Source organism: Heptranchias perlo, chromosome 21 (genome assembly GCF_035084215.1).
Source record: "Heptranchias perlo isolate sHepPer1 chromosome 21, sHepPer1.hap1, whole genome shotgun sequence".
Classification (NCBI taxonomy): Eukaryota; Metazoa; Chordata; class Chondrichthyes; order Hexanchiformes; family Hexanchidae; genus Heptranchias; species Heptranchias perlo.
Genome location: NC_090345.1, coordinates 30982575 through 31008277, shown reverse-complemented (window position 1 = coordinate 31008277; position 25703 = coordinate 30982575). Strand labels below are relative to the sequence as shown.

Here is a 25703-nt window from a genome sequence, read left to right as displayed (position 1 = left end):
CAACGTATGAGGTAGACAACGTTGGCTGAGTCACAGGAGTATGAACCATGCACCTGGTGGGTGGTGTCATCTCGTGTGATGGTGGTATCTGTGTCGATGATCTGGCATGTCTTGCAGAGGTTACCGTGGCAGGGTTGTGTGGCGTCGTGGACGCTGTTCTCTTGAAAGCTAGGTAGTTTGCTGCGAACGATGGTCTGTTTGAGGTTGGGTGGCTGTTTAAAGGCGAGTAGTGGAGGTGTGGGGATGGCCATAGCGAGGTGTTTGTCCTCATTGATGACATGTTGAAGGCTGCGGAGAACATGGCGTAGTTTCTCCGCTCCGGGGAAGTACTGGACGACAAAGGGTACTCTGTTGGTTGCGTCCCGTGTTAGTCTCCTGAGGAGGTCTATGCGATTTTTTGCTGTGGCCCGTCGGAACTGTCGATCGATGAGTCGAGCGTCATATCCCGTTCTTACTAGGGCGTCTTTCAGCCTAGAAAGACGCCCTAGTAAGAACGGGATATGACGCTCGACTCATCGATCGACAGTTCCGACGGGCCACAGCAAAAAATCGCATAGACCTCCTCAGGAGACTAACACGGGACGCAACCAACAGAGTACCCTTTGTCGTCCAGTACTTCCCCGGAGCGGAGAAACTACGCCATGTTCTCCGCAGCCTTCAACATGTCATCAATGAGGACAAACACCTCGCTATGGCCATCCCCACACCTCCACTACTCGCCTTTAAACAGCCACCCAACCTCAAACAGACCATCGTTCGCAGCAAACTACCTAGCTTTCAAGAGAACAGCGTCCACGACGCCACACAACCCTGCCACGGTAACCTCTGCAAGACATGCCAGATCATCGACACAGATACCACCATCACACGAGATGACACCACCCACCAGGTGCATGGTTCATACTCCTGTGACTCAGCCAACGTTGTCTACCTCATACGTTGCAGGAAAGGATGCCCCAGAGCATGGTACATTGGCGAGACCATGCAGACGCTGCGACAACGGATGAACGGACACCGCGCAACAATCGCCAAACAGGAGGGTTCCCTCCCAGTCGGGGAACACTTCAGCAGTCATGGACATTCATCCACCGACCTTCGGGTAAGCGTACTCCAAGGCGGCCTTCGAGACACACGACAACGCAAAATCGTCGAGCAGAAATTGATAGCCAAGTTCCGCACCCATGAGGACGGCCTCAACCGGGATCTTGGGTTCATGTCACGCTACACGTTACCCCACCAGCGAACAAATGTTATCTGTTTTTAATATAATGGGTCATTTGCTGGCTCTCTCTGCCTTCCGGATGTTTCTGCCTCTCTCTGTGTTTTTTTTTCTCGGTTTTTTTTTCCCTGTTTGTTTGTTTGTTTTTTTATTGAATGTGTATTCGGAGGTTCTGCAGGTAACACCTCTCTGTCTGAACACGGTGATTGCCTTGGCAACGGGCAGTTGCAGAGGCAGTCTGTAAACACCATTTATTATTGTTCAATATGTATAAATGCGTAGGCTTCAAGGAGATCTTGAAACATTTGCCTGAGGAAGGAGAAAATCTCCGAAAGCTTGTGAATTTAAAATAAAATTGCTGGACTATAACTTGGTGTTGTAAAATTGTTTACAATTGTCAACCCCAGTCCATCACCGGCATCTCCACATCTTGGTTTTCCTAGTCCTTGGCTTTGGTGAGAGTGTATGCTTTTTTTGTGTCGCCTACCTAATCTTTTGCATCTTCTAAGTGTACTGACAACATGCTGTTCCCCAGTGAGGGTCTGATCACATGTCTGTGGCACTGAAGCTCTGTGCCAGTCATGTTATGGCCTCGCAATTACTGTCAGCACGTCAGTCCCTGCACTAGCTGGCTGGCTGAAACTTTTCACTACCTACCACTTTTTAAATCCTTCAGATGCCTAGGCCCTAAGCGTTGTAATTTCCTCCCTAAACCTCTCCGCCTCTCTACCTCTCCTCCTTTAAGACGCTCCTTAAAATCTACCTCTTTGACCAAGCTTTTGGTCACCTATCATATCTCTATGTGGCTCGGTGTCAAATTTTATCTGATAACGCTCCTGCGAAGTGCTTTGGGACATTTTACTACGTTAAAGGCACTATATAAATGCAAGTTGTTGTCATTGAGCAGCTGTGCCTAGATATGTGAGTGAGTTTAAAAGGTAGGCAAGGTGAAGTAAAAGAAGTCACTTGTCTTGTTGGGCATTGGCCCATCCCTCAATTGCTTCCACTCTCATGATTTGAAGTGCTACCTCCTTATGCAGGGTAAGAATTTGAAGGCTGGCAAGACTACGACCAGTCTCGTTTGTGTCTCTATGGTTGTGTGCAGCGTTCTCTGTTAAAAACAGAAAAAAATATACAGCTTTTAGCATTTGGAATAACATAGTGTGGTACCTCAGTCCTCAGCCAACAATCCCACCTTTGTGAATGGAAGATTAAAAAATGGAGTCTTGAGCTAAAAAATGTCAGATGGAATTTGAAGTGTGAGGTGATACATTTGGGTTACAAAGAAAGCAGTAATTATATTCTGAATGGAAGTCGGCTAAATGCTGGGGAAGAGCAGAGGGATTTGGGAGTACAGGTTCATAGAACATGGACATGGCTGTAAAAAAAAACTAATAGATTTCTAGATTTTATCGCGAAATATAGAATATAAACATCAAGAGGTAACAATGACCGTAAGACCTCAGTTAGAGTACTGTGTGCAGTATTGCGCGCCACACTATAGCAACGATGTTGAGGCTTGAGAGGTTACAACACAGATTCACTGCTGACTGATATGAGGAAATACAAATATGAAGAAGGACTTGAAAAATTTGCTCCTTTTTTCATTAACGCAATGCAGAATGAAAGAAGTGTTTAAGATTATGAAAAGATGGGACAGGGTAGATAGAAGCAGATTGTTTCCAGTAGTTGAAAAGAAAAGATTGGGGAAAGACACCTGACTGACGTGAAGCAAATGACCAAAGACAAAATGAATGGAACCGAAATCCCTAATCTCCTCTGAAAATGACAACCTAATATGAAGATGGATGCAATTAAGATAAAATTCCCCGGGCGGTGGGTATGCATTTTGAATTCATTTTTCAGGCATATTGATACTAAAAGCCTTCGGAGTAAACAATTATTTGTCGGAAATAATAACCAGAGGCACCACAAGGAAGGATATATCTTTGAAAAACTATGTGACCCGCTTCAGGATAAAATTATATGACAGACCATATCAAGGCAAAGAACAGATTAACAAAATCATTTGTTTGTAAGAGGGCAGCAAAGAATGAGATCTTAGAATTTCCCACTAAATCGATGCCAAAGCTGTTTCAAATAGGCAGTTTTTCTGATTCTCCAATCTTGGGATTTAAATTAAGTCTCTAAAATTCCTGTAAAAAAGGCCTGAGATGCACCTTTCCGACTTTCCAACTATTGGAGCTACTGAGATCCTAGGTAGAACTATGCTTTGGATGCAGCCTGAAACAGGTGTTAGGCTCTTTGCAAAGTCAAATAAGGGGCCTAAGGGCTGTTTGAGGCCTCCACAGCTCTGGCTGCATTCAGGAAAACCAGGTCCACATGTGGCCTAACAGGCGATCCTCAAAGTGACTGCTGCAGGCTGCCACCAAAAACGTAAGACTGTTAAAAATATTTGCCTGAACGTGGAGCCAGGAGGAGCAGGGGTGCTCTCAACCCCACATTAAAACTGCAGTCCGTTGCCGGCCACCACTTGCCACCCCACCTCTGATCGCGACCTTGACCACTCTCCCGGTTACGACCTGCCCTCCCGATCCCAGTCTCTTGCCGATCCCGGCCGGCGCCACCCTCTCTCCTGATTGCTTCCTCTCCTGGTCGTCCACCTCTCCCTGTCCCCTTTAAGGAATTACCTGAGGGCTGTTGCGCCACTTCTTTGCTCTTCGAGGCCTCATCTCCGGCGAGCTGCATGGGGATTCCCAATAGGTGTCTGCAGCTCGCCAGTTCGATGATGATGACGCCCGAGGCCCAATATTAAGCCCAATATCCATTCAGGTGCAAGGAATGTTCCCCGTGCGACCATTTTTGGGCGCAAATGTATTTTTACCCTGATATATTCTCTTGTTACTAATTGAAAGCATTTTCAAAAATATTTGAGTGATTTTATTGATATCCCTTCTTCTCCGCTAATTATTTATGGGTAGCTGTTTGTTTATTCTTCTTGGGTGCTGATTGTTGCTTTTCTACGTGTTCCTACCTCCATAATAATATTTGAGCCAATCGGCATTATTTAGTTAACAGTAATGTGCTTTTTATGAATCTGATATTTGAGCAAATCAGGTGCAGTGCAGCGGACACTTTGCATGTGTCACTCTCTGAAGTGTGATAATGGCTCCTAGACACACTTTTAATTATGTAGATTGAATTATATAAACTAATATTCACTCAAGGTCAGAAAAATATGAAGCAACTGCGGCAGCATAAAACATGCAAACGTAACTTGTTTGAAAACACAAACAAATTGCAGGATGTATTAGTTTTATAGAGGCTTACCTAAGTTATGTTTACAATGTAGAACAAATTACCTTATTCAGTTGCGATGAAGCTGGATTGAGCTTTTTGCATTGATTAACTTTCGGGGTTTGACTTCCATTGAACAGTGCAGAATGAGGCCATTCAGCCCATTGTGTTTGCGCTAGCACTCTAAAAGATATTTAGTCCCATTCTCCTGGCCTTTCCCCAAACCCTTGTAAATGTTTCTTTGATAAATATTTATCCATTGCCTTTTTAAAAGCTATTATTATGGATTCTGTTTGTGGTTGGGCATTCCCTCCAACAACCCTCTGCATAAAAAAAATCTCTTGTTCATTTGATGCCTTATTCCATAAAGTATACACATGCAAAGAAACGTATAATTGCCATTGTAATAATTATTTTCATACACTTAAGATGTGCAGCGATATTGATGTCATTTCTTACCAAGAGCACAAAATCCTGGAACATCAATTGGAGCTTAAAAATAGCTGTTGCATTCAATATTTAAAATTTATCTTTGAAAATGTGAATTTTAAGTGCATTTCTTGTCTCTTTTCATTTTTATTCTAAAAGGTACTGCTGTATAATTATAATTGTTCGGCGGCGTGCGCAGAGTATTTGGAAAAGCAGGTCTGATTTTCACAACAAGGCCATGCTGTGTATGTGTACAGTTATTTTTAAAAAATACATTAATTATATCTCATTTGATATTGTCTTTCAGTTTTACATCTTTACAAATGATTCTTTAGTTCATTAAATGTTTATGTTTTTACCTTTTGTTCTTTTTACCATTGCTCATTATCGGTTTATTTGTATTTCATTTCATGTTTTTATTCTCTTTTGCTTTTTTGTCGAATTCTATTTTTTCTTACATTGTTTCTTGTTTCAATTTCTTTTCATTTTTTCCAGTTTCCGTATCTATCCATCAGTTTCCAACAATTTCTTGTTTTCTCTTCACATATTTTTCCTGTGCATTGCTTCACAATTTCTGTACTTCCTTCCATCCTTCTATTTTGTTTCTCTTTCTGTTGGTTTGGCATTGGTTATTCATCCTCTGCTGAAATTGATAATCAGGTCTTCGCCTGTGACCCTCAGATAGTAATTGTTGATGGACTTTTTGACCACAGGACAGGGGAAATCCATTCTGTCTGTATCTGACATCCACAAACCTGCAAATTCTAACTGGAGTAAGCAGCAGCAAGAACACTAGCCCGAGAGTGCAGAGGTCATCTGTAGAATGGCCCACAGCTGCCCTGGCTAAGATCAGCTTACTTGACATACACCAGGGTTTGATCTTGGGACCTTCCTGGTAGATATGTGTATATATATATATATATATATATATATGTATATATATAATAATCTATTCTCCTCAAATTTTCTCCATCATTTTTCTCTCATCCAGTCATCCACTAAGAGCATTGATTCCTTGCTTGGTATGATTTCATCCACATCGCTCACCTTCCATTACCTCGCCCAAGTAGTCATTATTCAGGTATCACCTTTTGGCTAGGGGCTGCAGCAACCTGAGACGTCAGCTGCTGATACACACAGGCAGGAACGACTTTTGAACTAAAGTAACCTGAGTTCAGTCCTGGCCTGAGCTGGCTGGAACCGGTTTGAATTAACCAAGTTTTGTGAAAGACAAAGGAAATGTGATAAGACACAAGTCCTTATTTAGAAAAGGAGTAATGAGGTAATGCTACCTAAGTCCTTGGGACAGAGCCAATGAGGAGAAGACCCAGGCAAAAGCGAGCAGGCCTAAACCAAAGGGAGAGAGACAGCACAGCTTGAAGAGATAAGATTCAGAATAAGAATGAAGGATCTGGGGCGTGGAGCCAGAGCGAAGACTCCGGAGACCAACCATCGTGGAAGTGGAAGACCCTACGTCGGGGATGTTGAGACGACGTCGAAAGAGAGAGAGAACGGAATGCCTGGCCAGCGTCAGCTCTTCTTTTCGGGTATTATCCTTTATATTCTGTGACCACTCAGGGAGTGTCAGAGAAACCTTGTGGGTGTGCGTTTAGATCTTAGTTTGGGTATAAGACTGTACAACCTGGTGTAAACTGCATGCCTATATCTAACCAGACGTATAAGCTATATGTATATGATCTAACGGCGTGAATAAAGTGAATTGAGAGTTAAGAGAGAATTGACTCTTCTCTTTGTACTAAGCCAGTAACCGTAACCGGTGACCTCCGGTCAACACAGCCTTGAGAGTTATTTGACTCTGGGATCATCAAAACTGGGTCTGATCCTATTACTTGAAGTTCATCTATTCACACTACCAATAGGGCTTCTGGATAATGGTTAAAGGCAGGAACCCGAGCTGATATCCCTCCACCCTTTGAGCTGAAGGGAGAAAAATATCTCAGTTGAGCAAAAGTGAAACACTTTTAACTATTGTAATGCTGACTTTGCCAACTAAGTATATATCCAAGAAAAATAAGTGAAAACTAAACAACCAGTTCCCAAATTTAATGGAAAGGGCAATTTAAATGGGAATAATACAAAGTAGACACATCCGTACGAGGGGGAAAGGAAGGGCATCCAAAGCTACAGCTCCCTGGATGACTAAAGATCTAGAGATTAAAATGAAATATAAAAAGGAGGTTTATGATGAATGTAGGGTTCATAATACAGTAGGGAAGCAGGCTGAATACAGAAAGTTCAGAGGAGATCTAAAAAATGGAATAAAAGGGGTAAAGAGAGAGTATGAGAATAGATTAGCGGCTAACATAAAAGTGAACCCAAAAGTCTTTTATAAACATTTAAGTAGTGGAAGGGTGGGACCGATTAGGGACAAAAAAGGAGATCTTATGGTGGCAGAGGGCATGGCTGAGGTACTAAATGAATACTTCGAATCCGTCTTCACTAGAGAAGAAGATGCTGCCATTGTAGCAGTAAAGAGGGAGGTAGGACCGATATTGGATAGGCTAAAAATAGATAAAGAGGAGGTACTTAAAAGATTGACAGTACTCAAAGTAGAAAAGTCACCCGGTCCAGATGGAATGCATCCGAGGTTACTGAGGGAAGTAAGAGTTGAAATTGTGGAGGCTCTAACCACAATCTTCCAATCCTCCTTTGATATGGGGATGGTGCCGGAGGACTGGAGAATTGCAAATGTTGCACCCCGTTCAAAAAAGGGGAGAGGGATAAACCTGGCAATTACAGGCCAGTCAGCTTAAAGTCGGTGGTGGGGAAACTTTTAGAGAGAATAATCAGGGACAAAATTAATTGGCACTTGGAAAAGTATGGGCTAATAAATGAAAGTCAGCACAGATTTGATAAAGGAAAATCGAGGAGTTCTTTGATGAAATAACGGAAAGGGTGATGAGGGTAGTGCGGTTGATGTTGTGTACATGGACTTTCATGAGGCATCTGATAAAGTACCACATAATAGACTTGTCAGCAAAATTAAAGTCCATGGGATTAAATAGACAGTGGCAGCGTGGATATAAAATTAGCTAGGGAACAGAAAGCAGAGAGTAGTGATGTTTTTCATACTGGAGGGAAGTACACAGTAGTGTTCCCCAGTGGTCAGTATTAGGACCAATGCTCTTTTTGATGTATATTAATGACCTGGACTTGGGTATAGAGGGTATTATTTCAAAGTTTGCAGATGACATGAAACTCTGAAATGTAGTAAACAATGTGGAGGATAGTAACAGACTTCAGGGGGACATAGACAGACTGGTGAAATGGGCAGACACATGGCAGATGAAATTTAATGCAGAGAAGTGTGGAGTGATACATTTTGGTAGGAAGAATGAGGAGAGGCAATATAAACCAAATGGTACATTTTTAAAGGGGGTACAGGAACAGAGAGACCTGGGGGTGCACATACACAAATCATTGAAGGCGCCAGGACAAGTTGGGAAGTCTGTTAAAAAAGCGTATGGGATCCTGGGCTTTGTTAATAGAGGCATCGAGTACAAAAGCAAGGAAGTTATGCTAAGCCTTTATAAAACACTGGTTAGTCCTCAGCTGGTGTATTGTGTTCAATTCTGGGCACCACACTTCAGGAAAGGTGTCAAGGCCTAGAGAGGGTGCAGAAGAAATTTAGTAGAATGGTTCCAGGGATGAGGGACTTCAGTTACGTGGATAGACTGGTGAAGCTGAGGTTGTTCTCCTTCGAGCAGAGAAAGTTAAGAGGAGATTTGATAGAGGTGTTCAGAATCATGAACAATTTTGATTGAGTAAATAACGAGAAACTGTTTCCAATGGCAGAAGGGTCAATAACCAGTGGACACAGATTTAAGGCAATTGGCAAAAGAACCAGAGGCGACATGAGGAAACATTTTTTTATGCAGAGTTGTGATTTGGAACGCACTGCCTGAAAGGGTGATGGAAGCAAATTCAATCGTAGCTTTCAGAAGGGAATTGGATAAATACTTGAAGGGAAAAAATTTACAGGGCTATGGGGAAAGAGCAGGGGAATGGGACTAATTGAATAGCTCTTTCAAAGAGCCGGCACAGGCATGAAGGGCCAAATGGCCTACTCCTGTGTGGTATGATACTATGAATAAAGAACAAAGTATATAAAGCATAAGGAGTGTAGGAATTTGATTAAACAAGTTAGACAAGATAGAGGTGTATAGCAAAAGAGTAGGTTGAGAGGAGGTTAAAAAAAGCACTTGAATTCATATAGCACCTTATCACACCTAAAAAAAAGTAATTGAAAATATTTCACACATTGAATTACTTTTGGAGTGTAGTGACCCTTATGTTGGTAAAATAGAAAAGTAGCAGCAAATTTGAAGAAGATAAAACAGTTGAAATACTAAATTGATGTATTTTACAGAGGTATTTCAGTAAAAAGGATATATTTTTTAGTACTATCATTTGTTCTGTCCATCAGCTTATCAACTCCATCCTCTATGTAAGATTTTGTTCTGCTGCCCTGTCCCAAACGGCTTGAGAATCCTAATTTCCTCGGTGAACAATACAATCGCAAGTTTGCTTATTTGTAAAATCTATTAACAATCTTGCATATAGCATGTATTTTCTCTAAGTGTCGCATTTTGATGATAATAGCCCTGTTGTTATAAAACAGTGTGCCCTTTGTGAGCAGCACCACAGGAGATCTGATAGTATTTAACAGAAGATGTTGGAATTGCATAACAGATTTAATAGCCTATTTGTGGCTTTCTTTTTACCTTGGTCTATTCTTATATTCCCTACTGCCAATTCTTCTCCCTTATTTAACGCTCTGCTTTCAGCTTCTGGACAGAAAAAAATACAGCCTCTCATCGATTCTGGCCCCAATTTATATGTAGTTATCCTTTCTTTTCCTGCTGTCTATCTTATTCAGTTCAACTGAATTGTTATTAACTATTTTCTTGTGTTTGTTGTGTCCCTGATGCAACATATCTAAGTCATTACTTTTAATTTGAATGAATGTTTTCTGATTTCTTTTTTTATTACTGGACTCCGATGGCGTCGTCCTGCAGCAATTTCCTGCTCCCTGTCCACCCACGTAATTCCGCCTCAGCTGACTCCTGTCGGGCTATATTTTCCCCACTGTAATTTTTATCCCGTCTCCTAACATTAGAGACTTTTTTATTCACTTTTAAAGTCTGCAGTTTGCCAAGTATTTGCCCATCACTGAACAAATATCCACTACAGATGGAAGGCAGCTGTGGAGAAGTGGCAGGATGGGACATTCTTGTCTCTCCTGCCTCATTTCCTCTATATGCAACTGAATGATGACCATTTTGAGAAACACCTAAAGAAGTTGATGCTAGGCCTCCTGCTTGGGCACCTTCAGATCGAAGGATCGGAGTGGGCCACACAGCAAGGCAAGGGAGGCCTGAAAAACTAGGTGGCACCTTACAGCATCCCCTCCAACAGTAGCCAGAAGGACCTAAGGCTGATTGCCAATCCTGCAGCTGCAGGCCACTCAGATTTGCAATTGTGCTGATGATCCCACCCACCCTTTACAGGCCATGGACCTGTGCCAGGGATGCGATTGAGGCGTACAAGCGAGTCCGATTTTGGCACTCTGATCCCAGACAGGCATAGAGCACTTAGGGCGGGCAGCATCTGAGCAGTGCCCAGGCAAAGGAGGGGAGGAATATGGGGGATTAAGTGTTTTTCAGTTTTCAAAATACACACTTTGATTCTTTCAAAATACCTTGATAAAATTGGGATTCAATATATTTCTAATGCTGGATATTATAATGCAGAATTAAAGAAGCATTTATAGAATTTCACAAATGCCATAGTATTGTCGCTGTAAAGAGGCAGACAGAGGCTTTGGGCTATAAATTGTTCCGCATAGCGCCCGTTTTGTAGGCGCTATGCGGCTTCCTAAGGACCCAATATGGCGTTCAGAATGTGCGCGCACACTTCTAGAGTGACGTGCACCTGCCGCCATCTTAGTAAAGGCATTTGCGCACGCGCAGATAATGAACTCCAGCAGTGTGTAAAGTAGGGAGAATATGCGGTAGATCAGCATGCAATGCTGAGTTAAAGGGACAGATGCGATTTTGGAACTTAACGCTCCAGTGAATGCACTGTCTTAATCATGCATAGCTGAACAGGTCGCAGGCAGCCTGGAGGACCCTCCACTAGCACTATTTAAAGGGATTATGCAGGTGTTGCAGATTAGTTGCTGGATTATTGCTTTTGGCTGCTGGTACAATTGTACATGTTTGTTGAAGCTTACTATATTTGGAGAAAGTTGCAATATTATATACAGTGGTCTGGCAGGTCCTGCATTACTGGTGGTGGCATTTAAAACAGTGTGCTGAACAAAGTTTCTACCAACCATGGGCCTGCTAGGGTACCCACTGGGCATTGAACATGCCTGGGAGCATGCAGAGAGGCCACGCAGAGCAGGTCAAACTGCAGGGGAGGGAGGAGGAGGAGGCATAGGGCACTGAGCAGGGGGCCATATCCAAAGAGGGCACTAGGGACCAATTCTCTTAGCTCAACATGAGCGAAGATCAGTGCATCCAACGGCTGCAGTTCACGAAAGAGGTCGTGACAGAGATATGTCAACTGCTGCAGCCTGAGAGCAGAGCAAGGACAGCATTGCCTGTGGTTGTGAACTTTTATGGCTCTGGATCCTTTCAGGCTTCTGGCGCTTTGTGCAACATCTCGCGGTTTGCAGTGCACTGCTGCATAAGGGAGGTCACTGAGGTACTGTACAAGCTGTGCAACAGATTCCTCACATTTCCTCTTGACAGAGAGAAGCAGAACAAGCGAGCACGAGGGTTTGCTTGCATTGCAGGCTTCTCCATGGTGTAGGGTGCCATTGACTGCACGTATATTGCCATGCGTGGTCTACATCTCAACTCGGCCATCTTCATGAACAGAAAGGGGTTCCACTCCTTCAATGTGCAGCTGATGTGTGACCACACGCAGTGCATCATGCAGATCAATACCTGGCAACAGTCATGACGCCTTCATTATGCTGCAGTCCAATGTCCCACCTATCTTTGCACCTGCTCGGCAAGTTAAAGACTGGCTGCTGGACAACAAGGGCTATCCTCTCATGAAGTGGCTCATGACTCCAGTCGGGCACACATGCACATGTGCAGAGCAGGCCTACAATGAGGGCCACACTAAACGACATCGAGCACACCATAGGCCTCCTAAAGCAACGCTTCCACTGCCTGGACCATTCTGGAGGAGCCCTGTAGTACTCAGCTGAGTGAGTGCTGAGATTCGTTGTTGTATGCTGCATGCTGCACAATCTCACTCTTATGAGAGGACAGCCCTTGCCATCATCTATCCGGCAAGATCCTAAGCCAGAGGAAGAGGCGGAGGAGGAGGAGGAAGTGGAGGAAGAGGCAGTGAGGTAACAAGTGCACAGGCCCTGTCTGCCAGGGCTCTGTGTGCTCACCTTATTCATGAGCTATACCAGTAACCTCAACGACACCTCCCAAGTCACCAACCGTCCTAAACTCCTCACCTCTCCTCTCCCACGTGACCCTCTAATCGTCCTCCTTATGATTACGCATTGCTTCCTCCCGCAGCTCATCGCATAAATAAAAACCACCACCAACTGCGACTTCAAATACAAATTTATAAACCAACGCATGAAATCATGTAAACAACATCACACTATTCACTCTTGTGCATTCCCTCAGTGCCTGTCGTTCGTGTGCCTTTACCTTTCCTAGTGCTCTTACGAGGTGCATCCCCAGTGGCTGGAGCATGGGTGGTGGGAGGCTGCCGGCCTTCAATTGAGGAGCGTGTAGATGGCTGTGGAGGATGACCTCGAGGGCCCAGTTTCAGACTGCACCATCTCGGCCTGGGCTGCAGCAGTCTGGCCTGGCTGGCTGACAGGCAACAGCAAGGGCAGGGGTGGGAGCAGGAATGCTGTCATCCTAAGAGTGGACAGCAGGTTCGACTGCCATGACGCCACTGCCACTTGCACAGGGCGGCGCCTCAGCAATCCTGGTGATCTGCTGGAGAACGGATTGCTGGAGTGCTGTGACGCTGTGGAAGCCACGTTTCACAGTGGCACCCAGAGCCACGATAGCAGCAGTCTGAGCCTATAACGCAGCAGTCTGAGCTTCCATAGCAGCAGTCTGAACTCCAAATGAAGCATGCAGACCTTGAATGACATCTGTTTGTGCTGCAATGAAAGCTGTTTTTGCTGCAATGGAAGTTGAGACACCGGTCATCAGACGCTGCATCATGGTGGGTTCCACAGGTGTGCTGATAGAGGTGACCACCCGTTCCATGTGGGTTAGGATGGGCTCCAAGTTTTGCACAAGGGCCTGTGCTAAGTTCGAGGTGGACTCTTCCATGCTCCTTGATATTGTGCGCAGGCTTTCCAGAGCACCAAGCATTTGATGGTGTACGCCCATCAGCCTTCTTCTGTAGCCTGGACCAGCGAAGTCATCATCTGACTACTCGGCAGCAGAATTAATGTGCAACCTCGCCCTCCGGCGAGCTGGCACCTGTGGCATCTGTTCCCTGTGCCCTGGCTCCTGCGCACTTGTGCCCTGTGTCTCACCATGTGCAGATCCCTCCTCCAACCAAGCATCTACAGTATGTGCAGTGTCAGTATCTGAACTGGTGGATGCGAGTGTCAGATCGAGTGACGGTGCGGCTTCAGTGTCCTCCTCCTCCTTGGACGGTGCCGGCTCCAGTTCTTGGGTATCTGCAATGACAAAGGGAAACAGGTTGAGTTGGAGCAGGGAGAGGAGAAAGTAAGATGTGCGTGCTGACACCATCTGCAGCATGTGAGTCAGAAAATATTGTGGGGTGAAGAAGATGTGGGAAACGAGATGGAGGATTAGGTATGTAGGGACTCTCATCGTCGGGACCTCCAGCGGCGCCAGTGGCCACGGCCGCAGTGACGGCCCGCCCAATGATCCGCAGCACAGTCTCCTCCAGAGGGGTGAGGATGTGTATTCGTGCCTGTCCTCCGTCCGTTCTTTGCTGCTGCCGGCTGTTATGCACCACGTTCTCCTGCAAGACAGAGGGAAGTGTGTTAGTGAGTGTCCTGCAAGATGTTTGGGTGATGTGCCTGTCGTGGTCGAATAGCTGCCAGTAGGTGTGACCTATGAGTTGTGGGTGTGTGGATTGCAAGAGTGGTACTTTGTGAGGGTGAGATGCAGCATCCGAAGTCCAGCGTTGCGTACGGATGGGAAGCATTTGTTGGTGGGTGGGTGATGGTTGGGGGGGGCGGGTGTCGTGCGTGGAGCAGTGGAGCAGTGATGCAGTTGGTAGGATGTGCTGCTTGACACTTGAATTCCCTCACCTTGAACACTCGTGTCAAATCATTGAACTTTTTCCTGCACTGCATCCATGAGCGTGATGCAATGTTCCTGGCATTCACTTCCAGCGCCACTTCCTCCCACTGCCTCCGCAGCTGGTGTCTGGAGGACCTCCCACCACCCTGTAGATACAGGACACCCCTCCGTGCATCCACCTCCTCCACCAAGGCCTCCAGTGCGTCATTGGAGAATTTCGGTGTACCCTCTCTTGTAGGTCCAGCCATTATACTTGTCTTCCACCACCGATTGCATTGACATTGCACCTCGCCTTTAAGAGGTACAGGCTGCCTTTAATTAATGCTAGCCATGCCCCATATCAGGCCCCCTGCTGATGCATGCAGCCACTCAACAGCACAGGTAGCGCTGGCTGCACGCAGAAATCATGGCGATGATCCGGCAGCATGAATCTCACGCACTGCCTGCATCTCAACGACCGGGCACGGGTTAATTGCGCACCGCGACCCCCATGCCTGGATTCGGGGGTTATCAAATTTAACCCCCAGAGTATATAAATAAAATTGAATACATTCTGCTCTGTATGAATGTAATGCTGAGGCTGGGGTCGGTTTGAAATGGCCATCTGGCTTTAGCTTGTCTTGCTTCCTTGGCTTCAGCTTCCAAACAGTATTAATGCATTAATTGAGCCAGGAAGACTTTGTGTGGGAGGTTTGAACAATACTCTTGTGAATCATTCACACTGCAAATGGTACTGTCAGAGGAACAAATATATGATCAAATCTAGAACACGAATATGAATGATTTATGTCTGCTGGAATTTGCCATGCATTCCAGGCATTTCAAAGGTTAAGGGACATTTAAGCAGAGAGGGAGAGAAAGGAAAAATTTGGGCAGAAATAAAATGCATTGTTTACTTGTAATCAATTACCAACTCACTCGTGAAGCCTTCTGACAAACACATCCAGACTCCACACAATGCTTTATTTGACAAAAATCGTTATTTTGTGCATATAGCTTCAAAAGCACCCTGTTTTACTGACCACTGCTTATCTTAGACAGCTGTCAGCATGTGTCCCATTATAACCATTTTACCTCCTTCCTCCTTCTGTTACTAGACTATCGGTAATTCCCAGTCCTGTGGGAATTTGATCTCAAATCCATCCTCTACAATTTACACTGTAGATTGTGGGGTTTTTTTCTGTGGGCTTTGGACTCAAAAAATTCTACGTGTGTGTGTGTGTGTGTGTGTGTGTGTGTTTTGTCGGGGTGAGGGGATCTTCAGTGAGTCCGAATTGGAATTACTACTGTTCAAGAGAATTATAGGTTTAAACCCCTCATTCAGTGTTCAGAGATGTGATACATAGTTAACCTAATGGAACAAGAAAATAACTTTACTTGAAAAATATTGTATTAATAGTAGGTCAGTTTTAACAAAATTGGGAAAGAATTGGGGCACTTAGGCGGTCTGCTAGAAAGAAAGTAGATAATTAATTAATTCTATTGTATTGTTTTACAAAGAGTGAAATTGATAAGTGGAAACAAATATAGAATGATTATTAAAGCATTAATTGGTGGGACAGTACCACAGCACTCCAAATGCATTGTCATGGAGTGGTATGATGGAGGTTTCATTGCTAAATCCTCAAATGCTGTTGTGATTTTGCCAGTGTCAGTTAGTAAACAAGGAGCTTACCATATTACTTGTGCATTCATTAAGATGAACTGTGCAGCAATCTCAATGGCTGTGAGGTAAGGTATCTGATCTGAGCCATATAGACCTGGATGAGAGCAGTTTCCATCCTTGCTGTGCTAAATTAGCTGATGTTAGCCCGCCCCTCCCCACTCCACCCTGTACCAGCTACAATTGGCCACAGTACCCTAGATTAGGGAGGGAAAATTAGCCATGGTTCCCATTGTGACACTTTCTGGAAGAGCTTGTTTGTGGGTACCTGAGTTAAAGATTGGGCTCAGTTGTGATGTGCTTCACAGTCAGACAACCTGCTGGTGCTCACTGACCAGGCTTCCACATGAAGAATGGCTACTTGGGTAACCAGGTGGCACTCCAAAGGAAATTGGTGTCTTAAGGAGAGAAGAGAAGGGAAAAAATTACAGCGGGAAAATAGTTGTGCAAAAAAAACAAGATTGTTAGTAACTGATTAAATGCACTGTGCATTCCATTCAATGTGGAACTTTTACAAAGATTTATTAGCGATGCCAATATAACAGTTAGAATCATATCCCAGAGAAGTTTTTTTTTAATGGTCAACCATTTACAATACACAAATTAAACCCAGATTTTGCGATCCTGGCAAAAATAGGGTTATGCTGGCTTGAACTGTGGGTGCACCTCTGCCCAGAACGCTGGGGGTGGCCAGCACCCAATTTTGCAGTATAAATTCCATCCCCTGTTTTGACCGGGTTACAGGGGAGCTTTGGCATGCAGCATATTTGGCTGGGGACTGCAAACATGGATGCCCTTAAATGGCTGCAGCACACCATAAAAGGGGTAGTTATGCTGAGGCTAGAAAAGTTACATAATTATTCATAGCAGCACAATGGAGACGTTGTGTGCAGCAGTGCTCCCTTTGACGCTGAAGAGTTGGAAATCTCATTGCAGGAAGAGCATCGAAGAAGGATGGTCCCTATTTGGGGCTGAAGGCTACCCTACAATAAAAGCATGGGTACCAACTGCCAGAGTCAGTGCAGTCATCCAACTCACTCATACCTGGCTGCAAATGAGGATGAAGTGACCTGTTCTCAGGAATAAAGAGAAGGTGAGTATGGTTCTTTATCACGCACTTTTTAGGAGATCCACTAAGCATGGCACAAACCCAGTTTGACACTCACCAACCCTCTGAGAACTACCGTTTAAAACATTGTGTATACCCATTGTCCTTTTGAACACATTCTTTCATTTTACCTAAGCTCAGTGAAACACTTGCCAGTGAAGGTGGTGGACTTGAAACTGCAAACTGATGCTCAGGCATCCAGTCAGAGGCCCTCCTTTGCTGTTGGAGTTGGTTAGAGGAGGGGTTCTCAGTGGGGTCAGCAGCCATGGATGCAGAGGGCAGACTGGTTCTCCTAAGAGTTATCCAGCTAGTGTTTCTCTATCTTCATAGAATGCAGGCAACATAGGCTGCGGCACAATCAAGGTCTCATGGCTGCTTCCTGAATATCAGCCATTGACTTGAAAAATGGTGCTTCTGTGGTCGTACATCACCTGAGCATGAATTGATTGCAAACCTTTTCTCTTCGTGAAGCCCATGGAGTTGTTATGTAGAGCTATGATGCCCATATACAGATACACAAATCACTAAAAGTAGTGACGCAGGTTAATAAGGCCATAAAAAAGGCAAACCAAGCATTGGGGTTCATTTCTAGAGGGATAGAATTGAAAAGCAGAGAACTTATATTAAACTTGTATAGAACCTTGGTTAGATCGCACTTGGAGTACTGTGCACAGTTCTGGCCTCCATATTATAAAAAAGGTACAGAGGCATTGGAGAAGATGCAAAAAAGATTATCAGGGATGATACTGAGAGGATATACTTATCAGGAAAGGCTGAAGATGTTGGGGCTCTTTTCTCTAGAAAAGCAAAGGCTGAGGGGTGCCCTGATAGAGGTCTTTAAGATAATGAAAGGGTTTAATAGGGTGGACGTAGAGAAAATTTTTCCACTTGTGAGGGAATCCAAAACTAGAGGTCATAAATATAAGATAGTCACTAATAGAAGCATAGAAAAATTTATGACACAGAAGGAGGCCATTCATCCTATCGTGTCTGTGCCAATAGGGAATTCAGGAGAAACTTCTTTACCCAAAGAGTGATAAGAATGTGGAACGGACGACCACGAGGAATAGTTGAGGCAACTAGCATAGATGCATTTCAGGGGAAGTTAGATAAGCACATGAGGAAGAAAAGAATAGAGGAGTATGCTGGTAGGGTTAGATGAAGCTCGTGTTCTGGCATAAATGCCAGTATTGACCACTTGGGCCGAATGGCCTGTTTCTGTGCTGTAGACTCGACGTAGCTCAATATATAAATTCCTTGTGCGACTCTTGGCGCTTGACGGAACCATGCTCTGTGGTGAAAACTATCAACCCGATCCCTTCTTCCCACAGGAAAAGTGGTGAAGGTGTTGCCTTTGCAAACATAGCAATTTTCCCTTCTGTGATGCACGTGTGAACAACAGACTGCCTGATGTGGCAGATCCGTCCTGGGGCGGCTTGGAAGGATGCAGTGACATGAAAGCTTCATGCTACGGAAACCTTCACTTATGGGAAGATTAGAGCCTCATACAGATATTGTTCGCAGATCATTGAGCTGCAGATGGTATAACTCTGTGGCATCGTATCTTGTGGTGGTGAAAAACGGTCTACTCTGACATGCTCAGATAGAAGTGGCATTGATTGTACATCTGGCATCTGGCGTAGTGACAGTTGAGTCCATAGCGCCTGAGGTGTCTTCAGTTCTTTAGGTAATTGTTCTCCTCATGCAGGAGAGTGGATGTTGTAAGAATCAGCCCCATTCTCAAAATGATAATAGCTGCTACCTGCAAACCAGCAACTCTTCATGCAGCAGTTGCAGTTAAAGTGCCAATCAATCGAAACAATGTGCACAAAGTTTGCAATAGCCACAGTAAAAAAAAAATAGTCACACTCCTCAATGCAGAGCCCTTCAAATACTGGCACCAAAAAAGTCGAAACTACTGACTAAAATCACTTAACCCAGCGTTAAGAGGCCTACAAAGCAGGCCTTGCCTGTTCCTGACCCAGTGTACCCAGTTTTTATGCGAATGGAGCCTAGCTCATAGTTACACAATCTGGCGTGGGCCATTGAAATTTCATTTTCATATTATCAGGCCTACGTGTGCTGGTAGCTTGGGCTCAAAAATGACACTACAGGTGGCATGGGAAAATCGGTGGCAGTGAGCACCAGGTACTCCAGGCCCTGCACGCGATTTTCTGGTGGACACCTGCTGCATGTGAAGACATGTCCGCAGTGGAAGCCATTGCAAAATCGGGGCTCTGGATTCAAGGAGCATTGTTATTGAATGATGAGTAGAAATCTTTTGATAACGAACCACCTTGTGACAAAATATATGTATTTTTTGCTGCGTTTTAGTTAGGAGATGACCCTTCAACTCCAGTCACTGTACGTAAGCAATTTTTAAAAAAAATTGCAGTTCAGCAGTTCAGATTCCTGTACCAACCTAATTCTGATACAAATGTTGTAAGGTCAATTGAAACTGGTTTTTAATCTGCAGGCTTGATGTGATAAACCAAGCTTATTTTGAGCAAACACAGATTTGTTCAGTTGAATGCATGATGGCCAATTATTTTCAATCTGATTGTCAGCTATGAAAAATCCACATAAGTTACAGCAACAAATGGCAGGATTTTTCATTAAGTGAGTGATTAGAAGGTAGTCAAATTAATTAGAAACTTCAGGGAAAGGTTAAGATAGACTAGCTAACTTGCATAGTCAGAAATATTGTAACAAAGAAAAGGAACACTTTTATAAAAGTTATATATGAAAGAACTCATTATTTTCCGTACTTCAGTTAGATAAAAGACTTTCTACTGTAAATATGCAGCTATAATGTCACAGTTTGATTATTTACTTGTTCATCGTTTGCATAATAAATTTGCGTATATCTTAAATTGAAATGTAATGTCTGAATTGGCACTCTACCACTACCAAAGACTGAAGTGAAGGCATAATAACGGGTCAGATTTTGCTGTATCAGGGCATCTAACGGCGTCTGCCGCTAGTTAGACTTGCCTCTGCACCTTTCAGCGCAAAGCATTTTTGCCCACTAAGTTGCTGAAAGTGCGAGCTGATAACGGCGCAGCGAGGGAAACAGGGCATCTGGGACCTGAGTGAACAGGGCAAGTAACATTAACCAATCAAATTGAAGGATTGGGAAATAAACAGCAGAAGGACTGAGAAGGAAGTGTAAATTAGAGTGGGTGAATGAAATGTCAAATCAGGTACAGAAAGAACAATAAAGAGAGGGAAAGAAAGATTGGGTTAAGAGAGAGAGAAGAAAGAGACAGAAAGGAAAAGCAAAAAAAAATTAAAATTTGACATTTAAAAAATTTCTAACAACAATTAAAACGTGAAGGAATGAGACTTCACACTTGTAACAGTACATTTTCAATGCCAGAGAGGTTGATTGGCAGTAATTAACAATTATCACATCATGTCAAGAGAAAAAGATTAGTGAAGACAAATGTAGGTCCCTTACAGTCAGAAATGGGGGAAATCATAATGGGGAACAAAGAAATGGCAGAACAATTAAACACATACTTTGGTTCTGTCTTCACAAAGGAGGACACAAATAACCTGCCAGAAATGTGAGGGAACCAAGGGTCTAGTGAGAGGGAGGAACTGAAGGAAACCAGTATTAGTAAAAAAAAATAGTGCTAGGGAAATTAATGGGGCTGAAGGCTGACAAATTCCCAGGGCCTGATAATCTACATCCCAGAGTACAAAAGGAAGTGGCCCTGGAAATAATGGCTGCATTGGTGATCATCTTCCAAAATTCTATAGACTCTGGAACAGTTCCTACAGATTGGAGGGTGGCAAATGTAACCCCACTATTTAAAAAAGGAGGGAGAGAAAAAACAGGGAATTACAGACCAGTTAGCCTAACATCAGTAGTGGGGAAAATGCTAGAATCTATTATAAAAGATGTGATAACAGAACACTTGGAAGGCATTAACGGGATTGGACAAAGTCAGCATGGGTTTATGAAAGGGAAATCATACTTAACAAATCTACTGGAGTTTTTTGAGGATGTAACTAGTAGAATAGATAGGGGAGAACCAGTGGATGTGGTGTACTTGGATTTTCAGAAGGCTTTTGATAAGGTCCTACACAAGAGGTTAGTGTGCAAAATTGAAGTACATGGGATTGGGGGGAATATACTGGCATGGATTGAGAATTGGTTGACAGACAGGGAACAGAGAGTAGGAATAAACGGGTCTTTTTCGGGGTGGCAGGCAGTGACTAGTGGGGTACCGCAGGGATCAGTGCTTGGACCCCAGCTATTCACAATATATGTCAATGATTTGGATGAGGGAACTAAATGTAACATTTCCAAGCTTGCAGACGACACAAAGCTGGGGTGGAATGTTAGCTGTGAGCAGGATGCAGAGGTTCCAATGTGATTTCGATAAGTTGGGTGAGTGGGTAAGAACATGGCAGATGCAGTATAACGTGGATAAATGTGAGGTTATCCACTTTGGTTGTAAAAACAGAAAGGCAGATTATTATCTGAATGGTGATAGATTGGGAAAAGGGGAGGTGCAACGAGACCCGGGTGTCCTTGTACATCAGTCGCTGAAAGCGAGCATTCAGGTGCAGCAAGCAGTTAGGAAGGTGAATGGTATGTTGGCCTTTATTGCAAGAGGATTTGAGTACAGGAGCAGGGATGTCTTACTGCAGTTATACAGAGCCTTAGTGAAACCACATCTGGAGTATTGTGTGCTGTTTTGGTGTCCTTATCTGAGGAAGGATGTCCTTGCCATGGAGGGAGTGCAACGAAGGTTTACCAGACTGATTCCTGGGATGGCAGGACTGACATATGAGGAAAGATTGGGTCGACTAGGCCTATATTCACTAGAGTTTAGAAGAATGAGAGGTGATCTCATCGAAACATATAAAATTCTAACAGGACTAGACAGACTAGATGCAGGGAGGATGTTCCTGATGGCTGGGGAGTCCAGAACCAGGGGACATAGTCTCAGGATACGGGGTATGCCATTTAGAACCGAGATGAGGAGAAATTTCTTCACTCAGAGGGTGGTGAATCTGTGGAATTCTCTACCACAGAAGGCTGTGGAGGCCAAGTCATTGGATGTATTCAAGAAGGAGATAGATATACTTCTTAATGCTAAAGGGATCAAGGGATGTGGGGAATAAGCAGGAACAGGGTACTGAGTTAGATGATCAGCCATGATCATTTTGAATGGCGGAGAAGGGCCAAATGGCCTATTCTTGCTCCTATTTTGTTTATATTTCTATTAAAAGGGTACTTAGGCTTGAAATGACAAGACTTAACTTTCTGTGGTAAGTTTGGTTCATATTTACCGTCAAATACGAAAACTTCTCACCATTCAATGCATTTCAGTGGTGAGGCAAACAGCGAGATGCTGTTTCCATGAAGCTAATGGCGGAGTGGTGCAACTCGGAGAGCAGCTTTTGGATATTGCCGTTTAACTGCGCATCTGATCCTCACCTGAACCATTTATGCATAAATAACGGCGAGCGCCATTAGCCTTGCCGTTATTTTGACAGCAAAACCTATCCCAATATAGTTCAGTATTCAATAGTAGCCAAATGCTCCTGTTTGTTTTCCTAGGCACTTTAATGAATGCTTACCTCGATTTCAAGGCAAGGGTGGACCCTCCTGAAAATATGGGGAGGTTGGCCTCCCTTTTGAGTGATCGAAGATGCAAGAGCCAAAATTTTTAAAACATTTGCTCATGTGATGTGGGCGTCGCTGGTGAGGCCGGCATTTATTGCCCATCCCTAATTGCCCTTGAGAAGGTCATGGTGAGCCGCCTTCTTGAACTGCTGCAGTCCGTGTGGTGAAGGTTCTCCCACAATGCTGTTAGGAAGGTAGTTCAAGGATTTTGACCCAGCGACGATGAAGGAATGGCGATATATTTCCAAGTTGGGATGGTGTGTGACTTGGAGGGGAACATGCAGGTGGTGTTGTTCCCATGTGCCTGCTTTTCTTGTCCTTCTAGGTGGTAGAGGTCGCGGGTTTGGGAGGTGCTGTCGAAGAAGCCTTGGCGAGTTGCTGCAGTGCATCCTGTGGACGGTACACACTGCAGCCATAGTGCGCCGGTGGTGAAGGGAGTGAATGTTTAGGGTGGCGGATGGGGTGCCAGTCAAGCGGGCTGCTTTGTCCTGGATGTTGTCGAGCTTCTTGAGTGTTGATGGAGCTGCACTCATCCAGGCAAGTGGAGAGTATTCCATCACACTCCTGACTTGTGCCTTGTAGATGGTGGAAAGGCTTTGGGGAGTCAGGAGGTGAGTCACTCGCCGCAGAATACCCAGCCTCTGACCTGCTCTTGTAGCCACAGTATTTATATGGCTGGTCCAGTTAAGTTTCTGGTCAATGGTGACCCCCAGGATGTTGATGGTGGGGGATTCGGCGATGGTAATGCCGTTGACTGTCAAGGGGAGGTGGTTAGACTCTCGCTTGTTGGAGATGGTCATTGCCTGGCACTTGTCTGGCACGAATGTTACTTGCCACTTATGAGCCCAAGCCTGGATGTTGTCCAGGTCTTGCTGCCTGTGGGCATGGACTGCTTAATTATCTGAGGGGTTGCGAGTGGAACTGAACACGGTGCAATCATCAGCGAACATCCCCATTTCTGACCTTATGATGGAGGGAAGGTCGTTGATGAAGCAGCTGAAGATGTTTGGGCCTAGGACACTGCCCTGAGGAACTCCTGCTGTAATGCCCTGGAGCTGAGATGATTGGCCTCCAACAACCCCACTACCATCTTCCTTTGTGCTTGGCATGACTCCAGCCGTCGTTGATGAAGCAGCTGAAGATGGTTGGGCCTAGGACACTATCCTGAGGAACTTCTGCAGTAATGCCCTGGGGCTGAGATGATTGGCCTCCAACAACCACTACCATCTTCCTTTGTGCTAGGTATGACTCCAGCCACTGGAGAGTTTTCCCCCTGATTCCCATTGACTTCAATTTTACTAGGGCTCCTTGGTGTCACACTCGGTCAAATGCTGCCTTGATGTCAAGGGCAGTCACTCTCACCTCACCTCTGGAATTCAGCTCTTTTGTCCATGTTTGTAATGTAGGGTAAGAACTTTTAAAAGACTCAAAGCATAACACATCTGTTTAGTGTTTCCACATTCACCTGAGGAAGGAGGAAGCCTCCGAAAGCTTGTGAATTTCAAATAAAATTGCTGGACGAAAACTTGGTGTTGTAAAATTGTTTAAAATTGTCAACCCCAGTCCATCACCGGCATCTCCACATCACATCTGTTCAGAGCACTTTTCAAGAGAAAGACATGATTGAGGTTACATGCAATTGGAATTGGCTCAAAAATATTAATGCTAAATACAATAGCTTAATATTATGCATCCACACATGAAAAACTGATGAGGAGGTAAGATTTTTTAATAAGTATCTGGGTTACTTAAATACAGAAAAAATTCATGATTGTTAATTGACATTTTCAGAATATGCTCACTCAACCAAAATGTTTCAGAAGGGTATTAATTTCTTTTTGATAAACTGGCACTATCTAGTAACAGGACTAGTAGCAGGACTTGTCACCATTCATACAGTGAAGCTGCTTGTTTTGGCACTCATGAATTAATGAGGCTGATAGATTCTCTATATTATTCATCCATTTGGGCAGTTCCTTACTAAATAGATATGAATTATAAATGTGCTGTTGGGGTTTGTGTGTACATATAATGGTAGTATTTTAATATAGTTGTACATAAAAAGTAAATATAAGTCTTCCTTAATTCTGGCAGTTGCATTGAATAGCTGCACCAAATTTAAATTGCAGTTCAGTTATGAGGCTTTGTTGACTATTGAAAATAATTGCAGTGTATTAACGATTTTTTATAATGGCTTGAATTATATTATCAGTTTATGGGAAAGTGTTATATTTCTTGCAGTTCACAACTGAGCAACCATAAGACAACTAAATGTAATTGAAAAGACAGGAAAAGGAGGGGGTGTAGCCCTAATAATAAAGGATGACATAAGGACAGTGGTGAGAAAGGATCTTGGCTCAGAAGATCAGGAAATCGAATCAATATGGGTGGAAATTAGAGATAACAAGGGGCAGAAAACACTGCTGGGATTCGTTTATAGGCCCCCGAATAGCAGCAATACCGTTGGACAGTGTATTAATCATTAAATAACGAGAGCTTGTAACAAAGGAAATGCAGTCATCATGGGGGACTTCAATCTGCATATAGACTGGGCAAATCAAATTGGCAAAGGTAGTTTGGAAGATGAGTTCATGGAATGTATTTGAGATGGTTTCCTCGAGCAATACGTCATGGAACCAACCAGGGAATAGGCTATTTTAGATCTTGTATTATGTAATGAGATAGAGTTCATTAGTAATCTCGCAGTAAAAGAACCTCTGGGGAAGAGTGAACATAATATGACAGAATTTCATATTCAGTTTGAATGTAACATACTTAAGTCAGAAACTAGTCTTAAACTTAAATAAAGCCAATTACATAGGTATGAGGGGCGAGTTGTCAAAGGTAGATTGGGAAATTAAATTAAAGAGTTTGACAGTTGAAAAGCAATGGCAAACATTTCAAGAATTATTTCAATATTCTCAACAAGTATGCATTCCATTGAGAAATAAAAATTCCATGGGAAAAGTGATCCACCTATGGGTAACTAGAAAAGAAGAGTAATAAGCCTGGGGATTGGGAGAGTTTTAGAAACCAACAAAGCATGACCAAAAAGTTTGAAAAAAAGGGAGAAAATAGAA

General features: G+C 43.8%; 1 protein-coding gene across 3 annotated transcripts in view; it reads left to right on the top strand.

Moving 5' to 3' along the window:
* Window positions 1-25703, top strand: part of LOC137340313 (serine/threonine-protein kinase 32C) — a 285602-nt gene that overhangs the window by 22439 nt on the left and 237460 nt on the right. The gene's annotated exons all lie outside the window — the stretch shown is intronic.